This window comes from Amblyomma maculatum, chromosome 7, assembly GCF_055883805.1.
Source record: "Amblyomma maculatum isolate TAMU_Amacu chromosome 7, ASM5588380v1, whole genome shotgun sequence".
NCBI lineage: Eukaryota > Metazoa > Arthropoda > Arachnida > Ixodida > Ixodidae > Amblyomma > Amblyomma maculatum.
The window spans coordinates 55274341-55288688 of record NC_139350.1 but is presented as its reverse complement, the minus strand read 5'-3'; the positions used below and the strand labels follow the sequence as shown (position 1 = coordinate 55288688).

Sequence of the window (14348 nt, the reverse complement as noted above, 5' to 3'; positions counted from 1 at the left end):
TCATTTTTTTGGCTCTATCTATTGTGTAGTAGTTGTCACTGCAGGGCACAAGCAAATTTGCTTAATTGAGAAAGACATACATCTCACATAATGTTGGTTGCTGTATTCTCGCGCATTAAATAACAAATAGTGCTCCACAAAACTGGAAACGCTCTAGCCACTTGAAGCTGCCTCAGTCCGTTATAAGATAGAGAAGCTTCTTTCATGGCATACCCCTCGACCCGGCCTCCGTTGCGGAGTCGGCTAGCTCGTTCGTCTGTTAACCTAAAGGTGGATATTCGAGTCCTCCCGGCGGCGGCATTTTTTGGTTCTAGCTGTAGTGCAGTAGTTGTCACAGCCCAGCAAAAGAAAGTTTGCTTAATTGAGAAAGACATACATCTCACATAATGCTTTCTTGCTGTATTCTCGCACGTGAAATAAAAAGAATGCTTCACGAAACTGGAAACGCCCTGGCCATTTGAAGCTGCCTCATTTTGTTATAAGCTAGAGAAGGTTCCTTCTTGGCATACCCCTCGACCCGGGCTCTGTGGTGCAATCGGGTAGCGTGTTAGGCTCTTGACCGAAAAGTTCGAGATTTGAGTCGTCCCAGTGGCGGCATTTGTAGGCTCGAGTTGTAGTTTACGAGTTGTCACATGCACAGTACAAGCATACATACATACATACATACATACATACATACATACATACATACATACATACATACATACATACATACATACATACATACATACATACATACATACATACATACATACATACATACATACATACATACATACATACATACATACATACATACATACATACATACATACATACATACATACATACATACATACATACATACATACATACTTGAAATTTATTGCGAGAAATATGCATGCAATAAATAGCGGGTGCCCGCAGAAGCGCAAGCGCTTGTGGGCGGGCAACGGCAGTCACAGCGGTATGCATTCAATATAAAAACGCTGATAGTACACAGTCAGTCAAAAAAGAAAAAAAGACCCTCGACCCGGCCTCTGTGGTGCAATCGGCTAGCGAGTTCGGCTGTTAACCGAAAGGTTGGAGTTTCGAGTCCTCCCGGTGGCGTCATTTTTTTATCTCTATCTTTTGTGTAGTAGTTGTCACTGAAGAGAAAAAGCAAATTTACCTAATTGAGAAAGACATACATCGCACATGATGTTGGTTGCGGTATTCTCGCGCATTAAATAAAAAATAATGCTCCACAAAACAGGAAACGCTCTAGCCATTTGAAGCTGCCTCATTCTGTTATAAGCTAGAGAAGGTTCCTTCTTGGCATACCCCTCGACCCGGGCTCTGTGGTGCAGTCGGCTAGCGTGTTAGGCTCTTGACCTAAAAGCTCAAGTCTCGAGTCGTCCCAGTGGCGGGATTTTTAGGCTCTGGTTGTAGTTAAATAGTTGTCACATGCACAGTACAAGCAAGTTTGCTTAATTGAGAATGACATACATCTCACATAATGTCGGTAGCTGTATTCTCGCGCAATAAATAAAAAATAATCCTTCACAAAACAGAAAACACTCTAGCCACTTGACGCTGCCTCCTTCTGTTATAAGTTAGAGAAGGTTCCTCACCCCTCTACCCGGCCTCCGTGGCTCGGTGTCTCGTCATCGATCCTGCTAACCGAGACGTCCGAATGAAGGTACACTGGTTGCTGCACAGTGTACCAGACGAAGACGTGCGGCTCGCCTTTGCTGCTTTCGGGAGGGTGACAGATGTTGCAAAGGAGAAGTGGAGAGCACAGGGCGTGTCGGATAAGGGTTCAACAACAAGACTTGTGACACTCAAGTTGAATCCAGGTGTCAAGCTCGACGACCTTCCGCATCAGGTGAGCGTCAGTGGCGAATTGGCTCTAGTGGTAGTGCCTGGCAGGGCCCCGCTTTGCCTGCGCTGCCAAGGTACAGGTCACATACGGCGTGAGTGCCGCATTCCGCGATGCAGCTCTTGCCGTCGGTTCGGACACGAAGAGAGTCAGTGCACTCGCACATACGCAAGCGTCACCGGTCCCGGCAAAAGCGATGAAGCGTTCGAGCTGTACATGGATGAGGCGGACGCTGAGGAGACTTCGCAAGCAGGAAAAGGACCAGCGGACAAGGAAGTATTGCAGCCTAATCTTCAAGTCCTTGTGCCGCAGAAGCCTAGTGTTCACGCTAGCCCACCGAGCAAACCAATAGTTACCGACCAAGAGGATTCTGCGTTGGAAAACGCGACGAACGACGACGAATCGAACATCGAGGGCGCCGAAGCACCCGCAATGGACGTTACTCAGGGAGCAGCTGGCGTCGGTGCCGGTATACTTCCCGGAAAGCGGCCGCGTGACCAGAAAGATACCGAGAGTGAGCAACTGGACGGCAGTGGCAGCGGGGAGCCGCCACCAAAAACAACCGGGAGGAGACGGCCGGCCGTCAAATCGCGGCCGAACCCGAACGTCCCATCCGAGTCAAGGCAGGCGGTGAAACCGCCTCCATAATCCTTTGGCCTGTGTGGCCAGGTGGACTCAGTAAAGACGGTGCTGGCTGTGATCTGTACGGCGCCTGCAAAAGACTGGATTGGGGAACGCTGCATGGAGGCTTTATGCACTGTGAGTTTAGTGTTTTGTTACCCGCCACGAACTCTTATTAGCGGGGCTTTTGTTACTAAACATGGCGGTTAATCTCGATGTAACACTTCGTCTAGCATCTTTAAATGTCCGGGGTTTGGGAGCAAGAAGACGACAAAGTCAGCTGCGATGCCTAATTCTTGAAAATGACCTTGACCTAATCGCTATCCAAGAAACTAAGATTGAAAGCGACGAGCTAACTGATCGTATGGCGTCGTCCTTTTCTTCTTTGTATGACGTATGCGTCTGCCATTCCGTCGGCGCGTCGGGTGGCTGCGTTTTATTTATTCGTAAAAGTTTAGGCATCAACGTTGCTTCCGTTGTGGCTTCCCAATGCGGTCGCCTTCTTGTTGTTGACTTTTCGTTTTCAAATTATAGTTATCGTGTTGTCTGTGTTTATGCTCCGAACGCGGTGAGCGAGCGCAGAACATTTTTCGAAAGTCTCGAAATGCATCTTAGGTGCGACAAGGTAGTAATATTGATAGGAGACTTCAACTGTGTTTGTTTCGCTCAGGACCGCGCAAAAAATTTGCCAGTGAGGGATAAGAGTGCTCAGCTGCTGCACTCTTTAATTAATGAGTGTAATCTCGAAGACGTTGGCTATTTGTTCTCTTACGACGCACACCCTAAATACACGCATTTTCAAAGGGATAGCCACGCCAGATTAGATCGCATTTATGTCTCTGTTGAACTGGCTTCATTGTGCACAGAGTATGACGTTAAGCCCGTAAGCTTCAGTGACCATTGCTTAGTAATTGGAACATTTGGCAGGAAACAGCGGAGGTCACGATTTAACTGGCACCTGTGGAAATTTAACGTGAAGCTTTTAGAGGACGACAGTTTTGTAAGAGAGACAACGAAAGAACTCGATAAATTACTTTCGACGCAGGCCGAAAGCTATATAGTTGAGTGGGAGGAGCTAAAGCAGAGAGTAAAGCTTTTAGCTATCAAAACTGCAAGCGCAATTCGATATGAGGAAAAAAGAAAAGAGAAAGAAATGCACGAGGAGCTTGAGTTTTTGCTTAGCATGGATAGCATCCAGCCGGGAAGATATGCAGAAGAAATAAAAGCCTTGAAACGACAACTTGAAAACATTGACACTGAAAAGTATAAGGCAGCAGTGATAAGAGCAAGGTCGGAAAAATTTTGGGCGGGGGAGACGCCAACTAAGCGAGCGCTGTCAGATGAGAAACGGCACGCGTATCAAAAGGAAATACGGCAAATTGACAACCGAGGTGCTGTAACTAGTGACCCTGCTACTATCAAAAATACCTTTATAGAACACTACAATGAATTGCTTGGCCGTAAACGCGAAGTCAAAAATGGCTTTCAGGAAGAATTTTTGCGCCAAATGTCAAAGCTCGATGAGGATGTTAAAACGCGTCTAGAACGACCCATAAGTTTGACAGAAATAGAAAGTGCGATAGACGACCTTCCAATGGGAAAGTCGCCAGGACCTGATGGGCTTGGCGCTGCTTTCTACAAAGCATTTAAAGATTACACAGCCCAGATTTTGCTTAAAGTGCTAGATGAGTCATACGAACGTAAGCAGGTCCCACCTTCGTTTTCTACCTCGCACATTGTTTTGATTCCGAAGTATGATGAGCCAGGAAAACGCCTGTTGGTGGGTTCTTATCGGCCGATAAGCCTCACCAACGTGGATTACAAAATATACATGAAAGTGCTGGCGAAAAGGCTTCAAAGCGTAATACCGAGTCTGGTTGGGCCACACCAGACGTGCGGCATTAAAGGTCGAAGCATCGCAACTAATGTGCACGTGGTACGAACTGTTTTGGAGTGTTGTGACGCGATTGGATCTCGAGTGGCAATGATACAGCTGGATCTCGCCAAAGCATTCGATCGCGTTTCGCACGATGCCTTGTTTGAAGTATTGACACACTCAAACATAGGGCGAGTGATTGAGGAAGGTGTTCGAATGGTGTATGCGAACTGCACGACACGGATAATTGTGAATGGAGAGCTCACTGACAGCATTCGTGTGCTGTCGTCAGTGAGGCAAGGCTGCCCCCTGTCACCCCTACTGTTCGCGGCCTACCTCGAGCCTCTCTGCCGGTCTATCATAAACAATGAACGTATAACTGGTTTTATGCTGCAGTCAGCACAGGTCAAAATGCTGGCATATGCAGATGACATCGCTGTATTCTGTTCAAGCAGAGAAAGCATTCAAGAAGTTACTGCCCTTGTTGAAAAATTCTGCCGACAGACAGGCTGTGAAGTAAATTGGGAAAAAAGTGCCGGTTTCTGGCATGGAGATTGGGATGTTACGCCTGAATACTTTTCTCGTTTGCAATGGTCAAAATTGCCGACCCAGTATTTAGGCGTACCGCTTGAATCGTACCAAGATCCCACCCCATTCTGGGCTGGCCAAGCAGAGAGAGCGAGAGAGAAAGCTGATTCATGGCAGGGCAAGCCGTTGTCAATGTTCTCACGCGCTTATGTGTGCAATGTTTTCCTTGTGGCAAAGATATGGTACGTAATGAATGTGCTTTCGGCGACGCGTGTTAGCATTCAAAAAATTCATCGTGTCTTTGCCGTTTTCATGTGGTCATCAACATGGGAAAAGTGCAGCAGAACCAACCTCTTTCTGCCTGTTAAGGCGGGGGGCTTGGGCCTTGTGCATCTCTTTTTGCGACAGGTTGTCTCGCGTTTTTTTTTCCTTCGTGATCAAAACGACAAATTCTTGAGGACGGTCATGCAAGTACGACTGTGTAAAATGCTTCCAGAATACGTTGTCTGTTCTGGTGAGAATATGAGTGGCGCTTTAAAAGGGTACATGCGCGAAGTTGTCTTGTCTTTCAGAATGTTGCATGCGCGTTTTTCAATGGAATACTTGAGCAAAGTGTGTAAGAAGAAGCTGTACAAAGATCTTCTGGATGTGATGATACCGTTGCCGATTTACCGTGCACCACACCGTGGAGGCCCCGGACAGGATGTCTTAAAGCGTGTGAAAAAGATGCCAGTTAGGCCTTCAGTTAAAACGTTCTTCTTTAAGCTACATTCCAACACATTACCTGTTAAAACCTGGTTACATGAAAGAGGCTTATTCGTTCCCTGGACAACAGACTGTCTCCTTTGCAAAAAACCAGAGACAATCGAGCACGTCTTTCTGGATTGCTGGGACCCAGTCTTTCACTGGGATGTTCTCCAGAGAACACTAAAGAAAGACCTTCCGTTAGATCCGTATGGCATACGGTTCCTTCCAGTCGAGAGTGAGGGTATTCCTTTGGATTTAGTCATGGTCCTGAGCCTCCACAGCCTGTGGAAAACAAGGATGCAGGTGCAACATGCAGATGTCAACACGCGTTCTGTACGCGAGAACTTTATCGAGAGTGTGCTGCTCCTTAGAGAAACGTATCGGGTGCTTTCCGATCCACCTGACTGGATCAGTGTGCTTGATGAACTGGCTGTCCTCAAAAAATTTTAAACCTTTCGTGACAGCCGAAGTCTGGTTGTTGCGAGTTTTACCATTATCGTGGATCTTTTTTGAATTGATGTGAACTCAAAACAGGCAATAAAGAAAAAAAAAAAAAAAAAAGCCTCCGTGGCGCAATCGGCTAGCGCGTTCGGCTGTTAACCGAAAGGTTGGAGGTTCGAGTCCTCCCGGTGGCGTCATTTTTTTGGCTCTATCTATTGTGTAGTAGTTGTCACTGCAGGGCACAAGCAAATTTGCTTAATTGAGAAAGACATACATCTCACATAATGTTGGTTGCTGTATTCTCGCGCATTAAATAACAAAAAAGCTCCACAAAACAGGAAACGCTCTAGCCACTTGAAGCTGCCTCAGTCCGTTATAAGATAGAGAAGCTTACTTCTTGGCATACCCCTCTACCCGGCTTCCATGGCGCAATCGGCTAGCGCGTTCGTCTGTTAAGCTAAAGGTTGGATATTGGAATCCTCCCGGTGGCGGCATTTTTTGGCTCTAGCTGTAGTGCAATAGTTGTCACTGCGCAGCACAAGAAGTTTGCTTAATTGAGAAAGACATACATCTCACATAATGCTTTCTTGCTGTATTCTCCCACATGAAACAAAAAAGAATGCTTAACGAAACAGGAATCGCCCTAGCCATTTGAAGCTGCCTCAGTCTGTTATAAGATAGAGAAGCTTACTTCTTGGCATACCCCTCGACCCGGCCTCCGTGGCGCAATCAGCTAGCGCGTTCGGCTTTTAACCGAAAGGTTGAAGGATCGAGTCCTCCCGGTGGCGGCATTTTTTGGTTGTGGCTGTAGTGTAGTAGTTGTCACTGTGCAGCACAAGTAATTTGGTTAATTGAGAGAAAAACACACATCTGACATTTTTACTGTGTTGCTGTAATCTCGTGGATTAAATGAAAAAATGCTTCATGAAACAATAAACGCCCTAGCTATTTGAAGCTGCCCGAGCATGTTGTTAGCTAGAGCAGCTTTCTTTTTGGTATACCCCCTGACCCGCCTCCGTGGCGCAATCGGCTAGCGCGTTCGGCTGTTAACCGAAAGGTTGGAGCATCGAGTCTTCCCACGGCGGCATTTTTTGGTTGTGGCTGTAGTGTAGTAGTTGTTTCGGTGCAGCACAAGCAGTTTGTATAATTGAGAGAAACACACACATCTGACATTTTACTTTGTAGCTGTAGTCTCATGGGTTAAATGAAAAAAATGCTTCATGAAACACTAAACACCCTAGCCATTTAAAGCTGCCCGAGCGTGTTGTTAGCTAGAGTAGCCTTCTAGGCATAACCCCGACCCGGCCTCCGTGGCGCGATCGGCTGTTAAGTGAAAGGTTGGAGGATCGAGCCTGCCCGGTGGCGGCATCTTTTGGTTGTGGCTGTGGTGTAGTAGTTGTCACTATGCAGCACAAGCAATTTGGTTAATTGAGAGAAACACACACATCTGACATTTTACTTTGTTGCTGTAGTCTCGTGGATTAAATAAAAAAAATGCTTCATGAAACACTAAATACCCTAGACAATTGGGGCTGCCCGAGCGTGTTGTTAGCTAGAGAAGCTTTCTTCTTGGCATACCCCGTCGCCCGGCCTAAGTGGCGCAATCGTCTAGCGTGTTCGGCTGTTAACCGAAAGGTTGGAGGACCGAGTCCTCCCGGTGGTTGCGTTTTTTGGTTGTGGCTGTTGTTTAGTGAAGATTGCAAGAAAACGTATCAACAACCTTCTTTATGCGGATACCACTTTAATGGCAGAAAGTGAGGTGGAAGTCAAGAGACTTCTGATGCGCGTACAGGAAGAGAGTGAGAAGTTTGGGCTTAACCTGAACATTAAAAAGATAAAGATCATGGCGTCTTGCCCTATCAAGTCCTGGAGCATCAATGGACAAGAAGTGGAAGCTGTGACAGATTTTCTCTTCTTGGGCTCCAAGATTACCTCGGAAGGGCACTGCAGCCGTGAAATTAGGAGACGCCTGCTTCTGGGAAAGAGAGCAATGGTTAGCCTTAACCGCCTAGTAAAGAGCAGAGGCATTAGTCTGCCAGCCAAGATCCGTATAACTCGTGCTATGGTCTTTCCAGTTGTGATGTATGGATGCGAGAGTTGGACTGTTAAAAAGGCTGACCGCCGAGGAATTGATGCGTTTGAATTGTGGTGCTGGCGAAGACTCTTGAGAGTTGCTTGGACTGCTAGAAGATCAAATCAGTCGATATTGTCGACCATAAACCCTGACTGCTCATTAGAGGGTCAAATTCTAAAGTTAAAGCTCAGCTACTTTGGTCATCTGATGAGAAGAGAGGAGTCGCTGGAGAAAGATTTGCTGTTGGGAAAGGTTGCGGGTCGCCGGAGATGGGGTAGGCAGCGAACGCGATGGTTAGATGGCATCCCCGAGGCACTGCAGATGACGTTATGTGATGTTAGGAAGATAGTGACAGAACGGAAAGGGTGGCCTGACATGGTCCATAGCGTCACGAAGAGTCGCACACGAATGAACGACTGAACTGAACTGAACGGTAGTTTAGTAGTTGTCTCTGTGCAGCGCAAGCAATTTGTATAATTGAGAGAAACACACGCATCTGACATTTTACATTGTAGCTGTAGTCTCGTGGATTAAATGAAAAAAAAGATGCTTCATGAAACACTAAACACGCTAGCCATTTGAAGGTGCCCGCGCGTGTTGTTAGCCAGAGAAGCTTTCTTCTTGGCATACCCCCCGACCCGGCCTCCGTGGCGCAATCGGCTAGCGCATTCGGCTGTTAACAGAAAGGTTGGAGGATTGAGGCCTTCCGGTGGCGCAATTTTTTTGGTTGTGGCTATAGAGCAGTAGTTGTGACTGTGCAGCACAAGCAATTTGGTTAATTGAGAGAAACACACACATCTGACATTTTCACTTTGTTGCTGTAGTCTCGTGGATTAAATGAAAAAAAATGCTTCATGAACACTAAACACCCTAGCCATTTGTAGCTGCCCGAGCGTGTTGCTAGCTAGAGAAGCTTTCTTCTTGGCACACCCCCCGACCCGGCCTCCGTGGCGCAATCGGCTAGCGCGTTCGGCTGTTAACTGAAAGGTTAGAGGATCGAGTCCTCCCGGTCGCGGCATTTTTTGGTTGTGGCTGTAGTGTAGTAGTTGTCTCTGTGCAGCACAAGCAATTCGTATAATTGAGAAACACACACATCTGACATTCTACTTTGTAGCTGTAGTTTCATGGATTAAATGAAAAAAAAAATGCTTCATGAAACACTAAACACCCTAGCCATTTGAAGCTGCCCGAGCGTATTGTTAGTTAGAGAAGCATTCCTCTTCGCATACCCCCCGACCCGGCCTCCGTGGCGCAATCGGCTAGCGCGTTCGGCTGTTAACCGAAAGGTTGGAGGAACCAGTCCTCCCGGTGGCTGCGTTTTTTGGTTGTGGCTGTTGTTTAGTGAAGATTGCAGGAAAACGTATCAACAACCTTAGATATGCGGATGATACCACTTTAATGGCAGAAGGTGAAGTGGAACTCGAGAGACTTCTGATGCGCGTACAAGAAGAGAGTGAGAAGTCTGGGCATAAACTGAACATTAAAAAGACAAAGATCATGGCGTCTTGGCCTATCAAGTCCTGGAGCATCAATGGACAAGAAGTGGAAGCTGTGACAGATTTTCTCTTCTTGGGCTCCAAGATTACCTCGGAAGGTGGCTGCAGCCGTGAAATAAGGAGACGCCTGCTTCTGGTTAAAGAAAGCAATGGTTAGCCTTAACCGCCTAGTAAAGATCAGAGGCATTAGTCTGCCAGCCAAGATCCGTATACTCGTGCTATGGTCTTTCCAGTTGTGATGTATGGATGCGAGAGTTGGACTGTGAAAAAGGCTGACCGCCGAAGAATTGGCGCGTTTGAATTGTGGTGCTGGCGAAGACTCTTGAGAGTTCCTTGGACTGCTAGAAGATCAAATCAGTCGATATTGTCGACCATAAACCCATAACTGTGAAAAAGGCTGACCGCCGAAGAATTGACGCGTTTGAATTGTGGTGCTGGCGAAGACTCTTGAGAGTTCCTTGGACTGCTAGAAGATCAAATCAGTCGATATTGTCGACCATAAACCCTGACTGCTCTTTGGAGGGTAAAATTCTAAAGTTAAAGCTCAGCTACTTTGGTCATCTGATGAGAAGAGAGGAGTCGCTTGATAAAGATTTGATGTTGAGAAAGATTGTGGGTCGCCGGAGAAGGGGTAGGCAGCGAACGCGATGGTTAGATGGCATCCTCGAGGCACCGCAGATGACGTTATGTGATGTTAGGAAGATAGTGAGAGACAGGAAAGCGTGGCGTGACATGGTCCATAGTGTCACGAATAGTCGCACACGACTGAACGACTGAACTGAACTGTAGTTTAGTAGTTGTCTCTGTGCAGCACAAGCAATTTGTATATTTGAGAGAAACACACACATCTGACATTTTACTGTGTATCTGTAGTCTCGTGGATTAAATGAAAAAAATGCTTCATGAAGCACTAAACGCCCTAGCCATTTGAAACTGCCCGTGCGTGTTGTTAGCCAGAGAAGCTTTCTAATTGGCATACCCCTAGACCCGGCCTCCGTGGCGCAATCGGCTAGCGCGTTCGGATGTTAACCGAAGAATTGGAGGATCCAGTCCTCCCGGTGGCGGCATTTTTTGGTTGTGGCTGTAGTGTAGTAGTTGTCACTGTGCCGCACAAGCAGTTTGGTTATAAGAGAAACACACACATCTGACATTTTACTTTGCTGCTGTCTTCTCGTGGATTAAATGCAAAAAATTCTTCATGAAACACTAAACACTGTAGCGATTTTAAGCTGCCCGAGCGTGTTGTTAGCTAGAGAAGCTTTCTTCGTGGCACACCCGCGACCCAGCCTCCATGGTGCAATCGGATAGCGGGTTCGGCGGTTAACCGAAAGGTTGGAGGAGCGAGTCCTCCCGGTGGCGGAATTTTTTGGTTATGGCTGTGGTGTAGTAGTTGTCACTATGCAGCACAAACAATTTGGTTAACTGAGAGAAACACACACATCTGACATTTTACTTTGTTGCTGTAGTCTCGTGGATTAAATGAAAAAAAAATGCTTCATGAAACACTAAACGCCCTAGCCATTTGAAGCTTCCATTCAGTTCAGTTCAGGCGTTCAGTCGTGTCCGACTCTTCGTGACCCTATGGACCATGTCACGCCACGCTTTCCGGTCTCTCACTATCTTCTTAACATCACATAGCTTCATCTGCAACGCCTCGAGAATGCCATCTAACCATCGCGTTCGCTGCCTACCCCTTCTCCGGCGACCCTCAACCTTTCCCAACATCAAATCTTTCTCCAGCGACTCCTCTCTTCTCATCAGATGACCAAAGTAGCTGAGCTTTAACTTTAGAATTTGACCCTCCAATGAGCGGTCAGGGTTTATGGTCGACAATGTCGACTGATTTGATCGTCTAGCAGTCCAAGGAACTCTGAAGAGTCTCCGCCAGCACCACAATTCAAACGCGTCTATTCTTCGGCGGTCAGCCTTTTTCACAGTCCAACTCTCGCATCCATACATCACAACTGGAAAGACCATAGCACGGGTTATACGGATCTTGGTTTGTAGGCTAATGTCTCTGCTCTTTACTAGGCGGTCAAGGCTAACCATTGCTCTCTTTCCCAGAAGCAGGCGTCTCCTAATTTCATGGCTGCAGTCTCCTTCCGAGGTAATCTTGGCACCCAAGAATAGAAAATCTGTCACAGCTTCCACTTCTTGTCCATTGATGCTTCAGGACTTGATAGGGCAAGACGCCATGATCTTCGTCTTTTTAATGTTCAGTTTAAGCCCAAACTTCTCACTCTCTTCTTGTACGCGCATCAGAAGTCTCTTGAGTTCCACTTCACTTTCTGCCATTAAAGTGGTATCATCCGCATATCTAAGGTTGTTGATACGTTTTCCAGCAATCTTCACTCCAGCTGAAGACTCGGCCAGACCGGCCTTCCTCATGATGCACTCTGCATATAGGTTAAATAGGCAGGGCGACAGTATGCAGCCTTGCCTCACCCCTTTCTCAATCGGAAACCAATCAGTAAGGCCATGCCCAGTTCTGACTGTGGCCTCTTGCCCTTCATAAAGGTTCCTGAGGAGACAGATGAGGTGAGAAGCTTCCATAGCGTGTTGTTATCTAGAGAAGCTTTCATCTTGGCATACCCCGCAACCCCGCCTCCGTGGCGCAATAGGCTAGCGCGTTCGTCTGTTAACTGAAAGGTTGGAGGATCGAGTCCTCCCGGTGGCGGCATTTTTTGGTTGTGGCTGTAGTATAGTAGTTGTCACTGTGCAGCACAAGCAATTTGGTTAATTGAGAGAAACACACACATCTGACATTTTACTTTGCTGCTGTAGTCTCGTGGATTAAATGAAAAAAAAATGCTTTATGAAACACTAAACACCTAGCCATTTAAAGCTGCCCGAGCGTGTTGTTAGCTAGAGAAGCTTTCCTGGCATAACCCCGACCCTGCCTCTGTGGCGCAATCGGCTAGCGCGTTCGGCTGTTAACCGAAAGGTTGGAGGAACCAGTCCTCCAGGTGGCTGCGTTTTTTGGTTGTGGCTGTTGTTTAGTGAAGATTGCAGGAAAACGTATCAACAACCTTAGATATGCGGATGATACCACTTTAATGGCAGAAGGTGAAGTGGAACTCAAGAGACTTCTGATGCGCGTACAAGAAGAGAGTGAGTAGTCTGGGCTTAAACTGAACATTAAAAAGACAAAGATCATGGCTTCTTGAACTATCAAGTCCTGGAGCATCAATGGACAAGAAGTGGAAGCTGTGACAGATTTTCTCTTCTTGGGCTCCAAGATTACCTCGGAAGGTGGCTGCAGCCGTGAAATTAGGAGACGCCTGCTTCTGGTTAAAGAGAGCAATGGTTAGCCTTAACCGCCTAGTAAAGAGCAGAGGCATTAGTCTGCCAGCCAAGATCCGTATAACTCGTGCTATGGTCTTTCCAGTTGTGATGTATGGATGCGAGAGTTGGACTGTGAAAAAGGCTGACCGCCGAAGAATTGGCGCGTTGGAATTGTGGTGCTGGCGAAGACTCTTGAGAGTTCCTTGGACTGCTAGAAGATCAAATTAGTCGATATTGTCGACCATAAACCCTGACTGCTCATTGGAGGGTAAAACTCTAAAGTTAAAGCTCACCTACTTTGGTCATCTGATGAGAAGAGAGGAGTCGCTGGAGAAAGATTTGATGTTGGGAAAGATTGCGGGTCGCCGGAGAAGGGGTAGGCAGCGAACGCGTTGGTTAGATGGCATCCTCGAGGCACTGCAGATAACGTTATGTGATGTTAGGAAGATAGTGCGAGACCGGAATGTGTGGCGTGACATGGTCGATAGGGTCACGAAGAGTCGCACACGACTGAACGACTGAACTGAACTGAACTGTAGTTTAGTAGTTGTCTATGTGCAGCGCAAGCAATTTGTATATTTGAGAGAAACACACACATCTGACGGTTTACTGTGTAGTTGTAGTCTCGTGGATTAAATGAAAAAAATGCTTCATGAAACACTAAACGCCCTAGCCATTTGAAGCTGCCCGTGCGTGTTGTTAGCCAGAGAAGCTTTCTACTTGGCATACCCCCCGACCCGGCCTCCGTGGCGCAATCGGCTAGCGCGTTCGGCTGTTAACCGAAAAATTGGAGGATCGAGTCCTCCCGGTGGCGGAATTTTTTGGTTGTGGCTGTAGTGTAATTGTTGTCACTGTGCAGCACAAGCAATTTGGTTTATAGAGAGACACACATATCCGACATTTTACTTTGCTGCTGTAGTCACGTGGATTAAAAGAAAAAAATGCTTCAAGGAACACTAAACTCCCTAGCCATTTCAAGTTTCCCGAGCGTGTTGTTAGCTAAAGAAGCTTTCTTCTTGGCCTACCCCCGACCCGGTCTCCGTGGCGCAATCGGCTAGCGTGTTCGGCTGTTAACTGAAAGGATGGAGGATCGAGTCCTCCAGGTGGCGGCATTTTTTGGTTGTGGCTGTTGTTTAGTGAAGATTGCAGGAAAACGTATCAACAACCTTAGGTATGCGGATGATACCACTTTAATGGCAGAAAGTGAAGTGGAACTCAAGAGACTTCTGATGCGCGTACAAGAAGAAAGTGAGAAGTTTGGGCTTAAACTGAACATTAAAAAGACAAATATCATGGCGCCTTGCCCTATCAAGTCCTGGAGCATCAATGGACAAGAAGTAGAAGCTGTGACAGATTTTCTCTTCTTGGGCTCCAAGATTACCTCGAAGGTGCCTGCAGCCGTGAAATTAGGAGACGCCTGCTTCTGGGAAAGAGAGCAAT

The 14348-nt window shown here is 46.9% G+C and overlaps 1 non-coding gene across 1 annotated transcript; it reads left to right on the top strand.

Annotated features, from left to right (window-relative positions):
- Positions 1-6173: 6173 nt before the first annotated feature.
- Positions 6174-6247, top strand: TRNAN-GUU (transfer RNA asparagine (anticodon GUU)). The gene has a single exon. It is a non-coding gene; the product is annotated as a tRNA-Asn (tRNA).
- The last annotated feature ends 8101 nt before the right edge of the window (positions 6248-14348 follow it).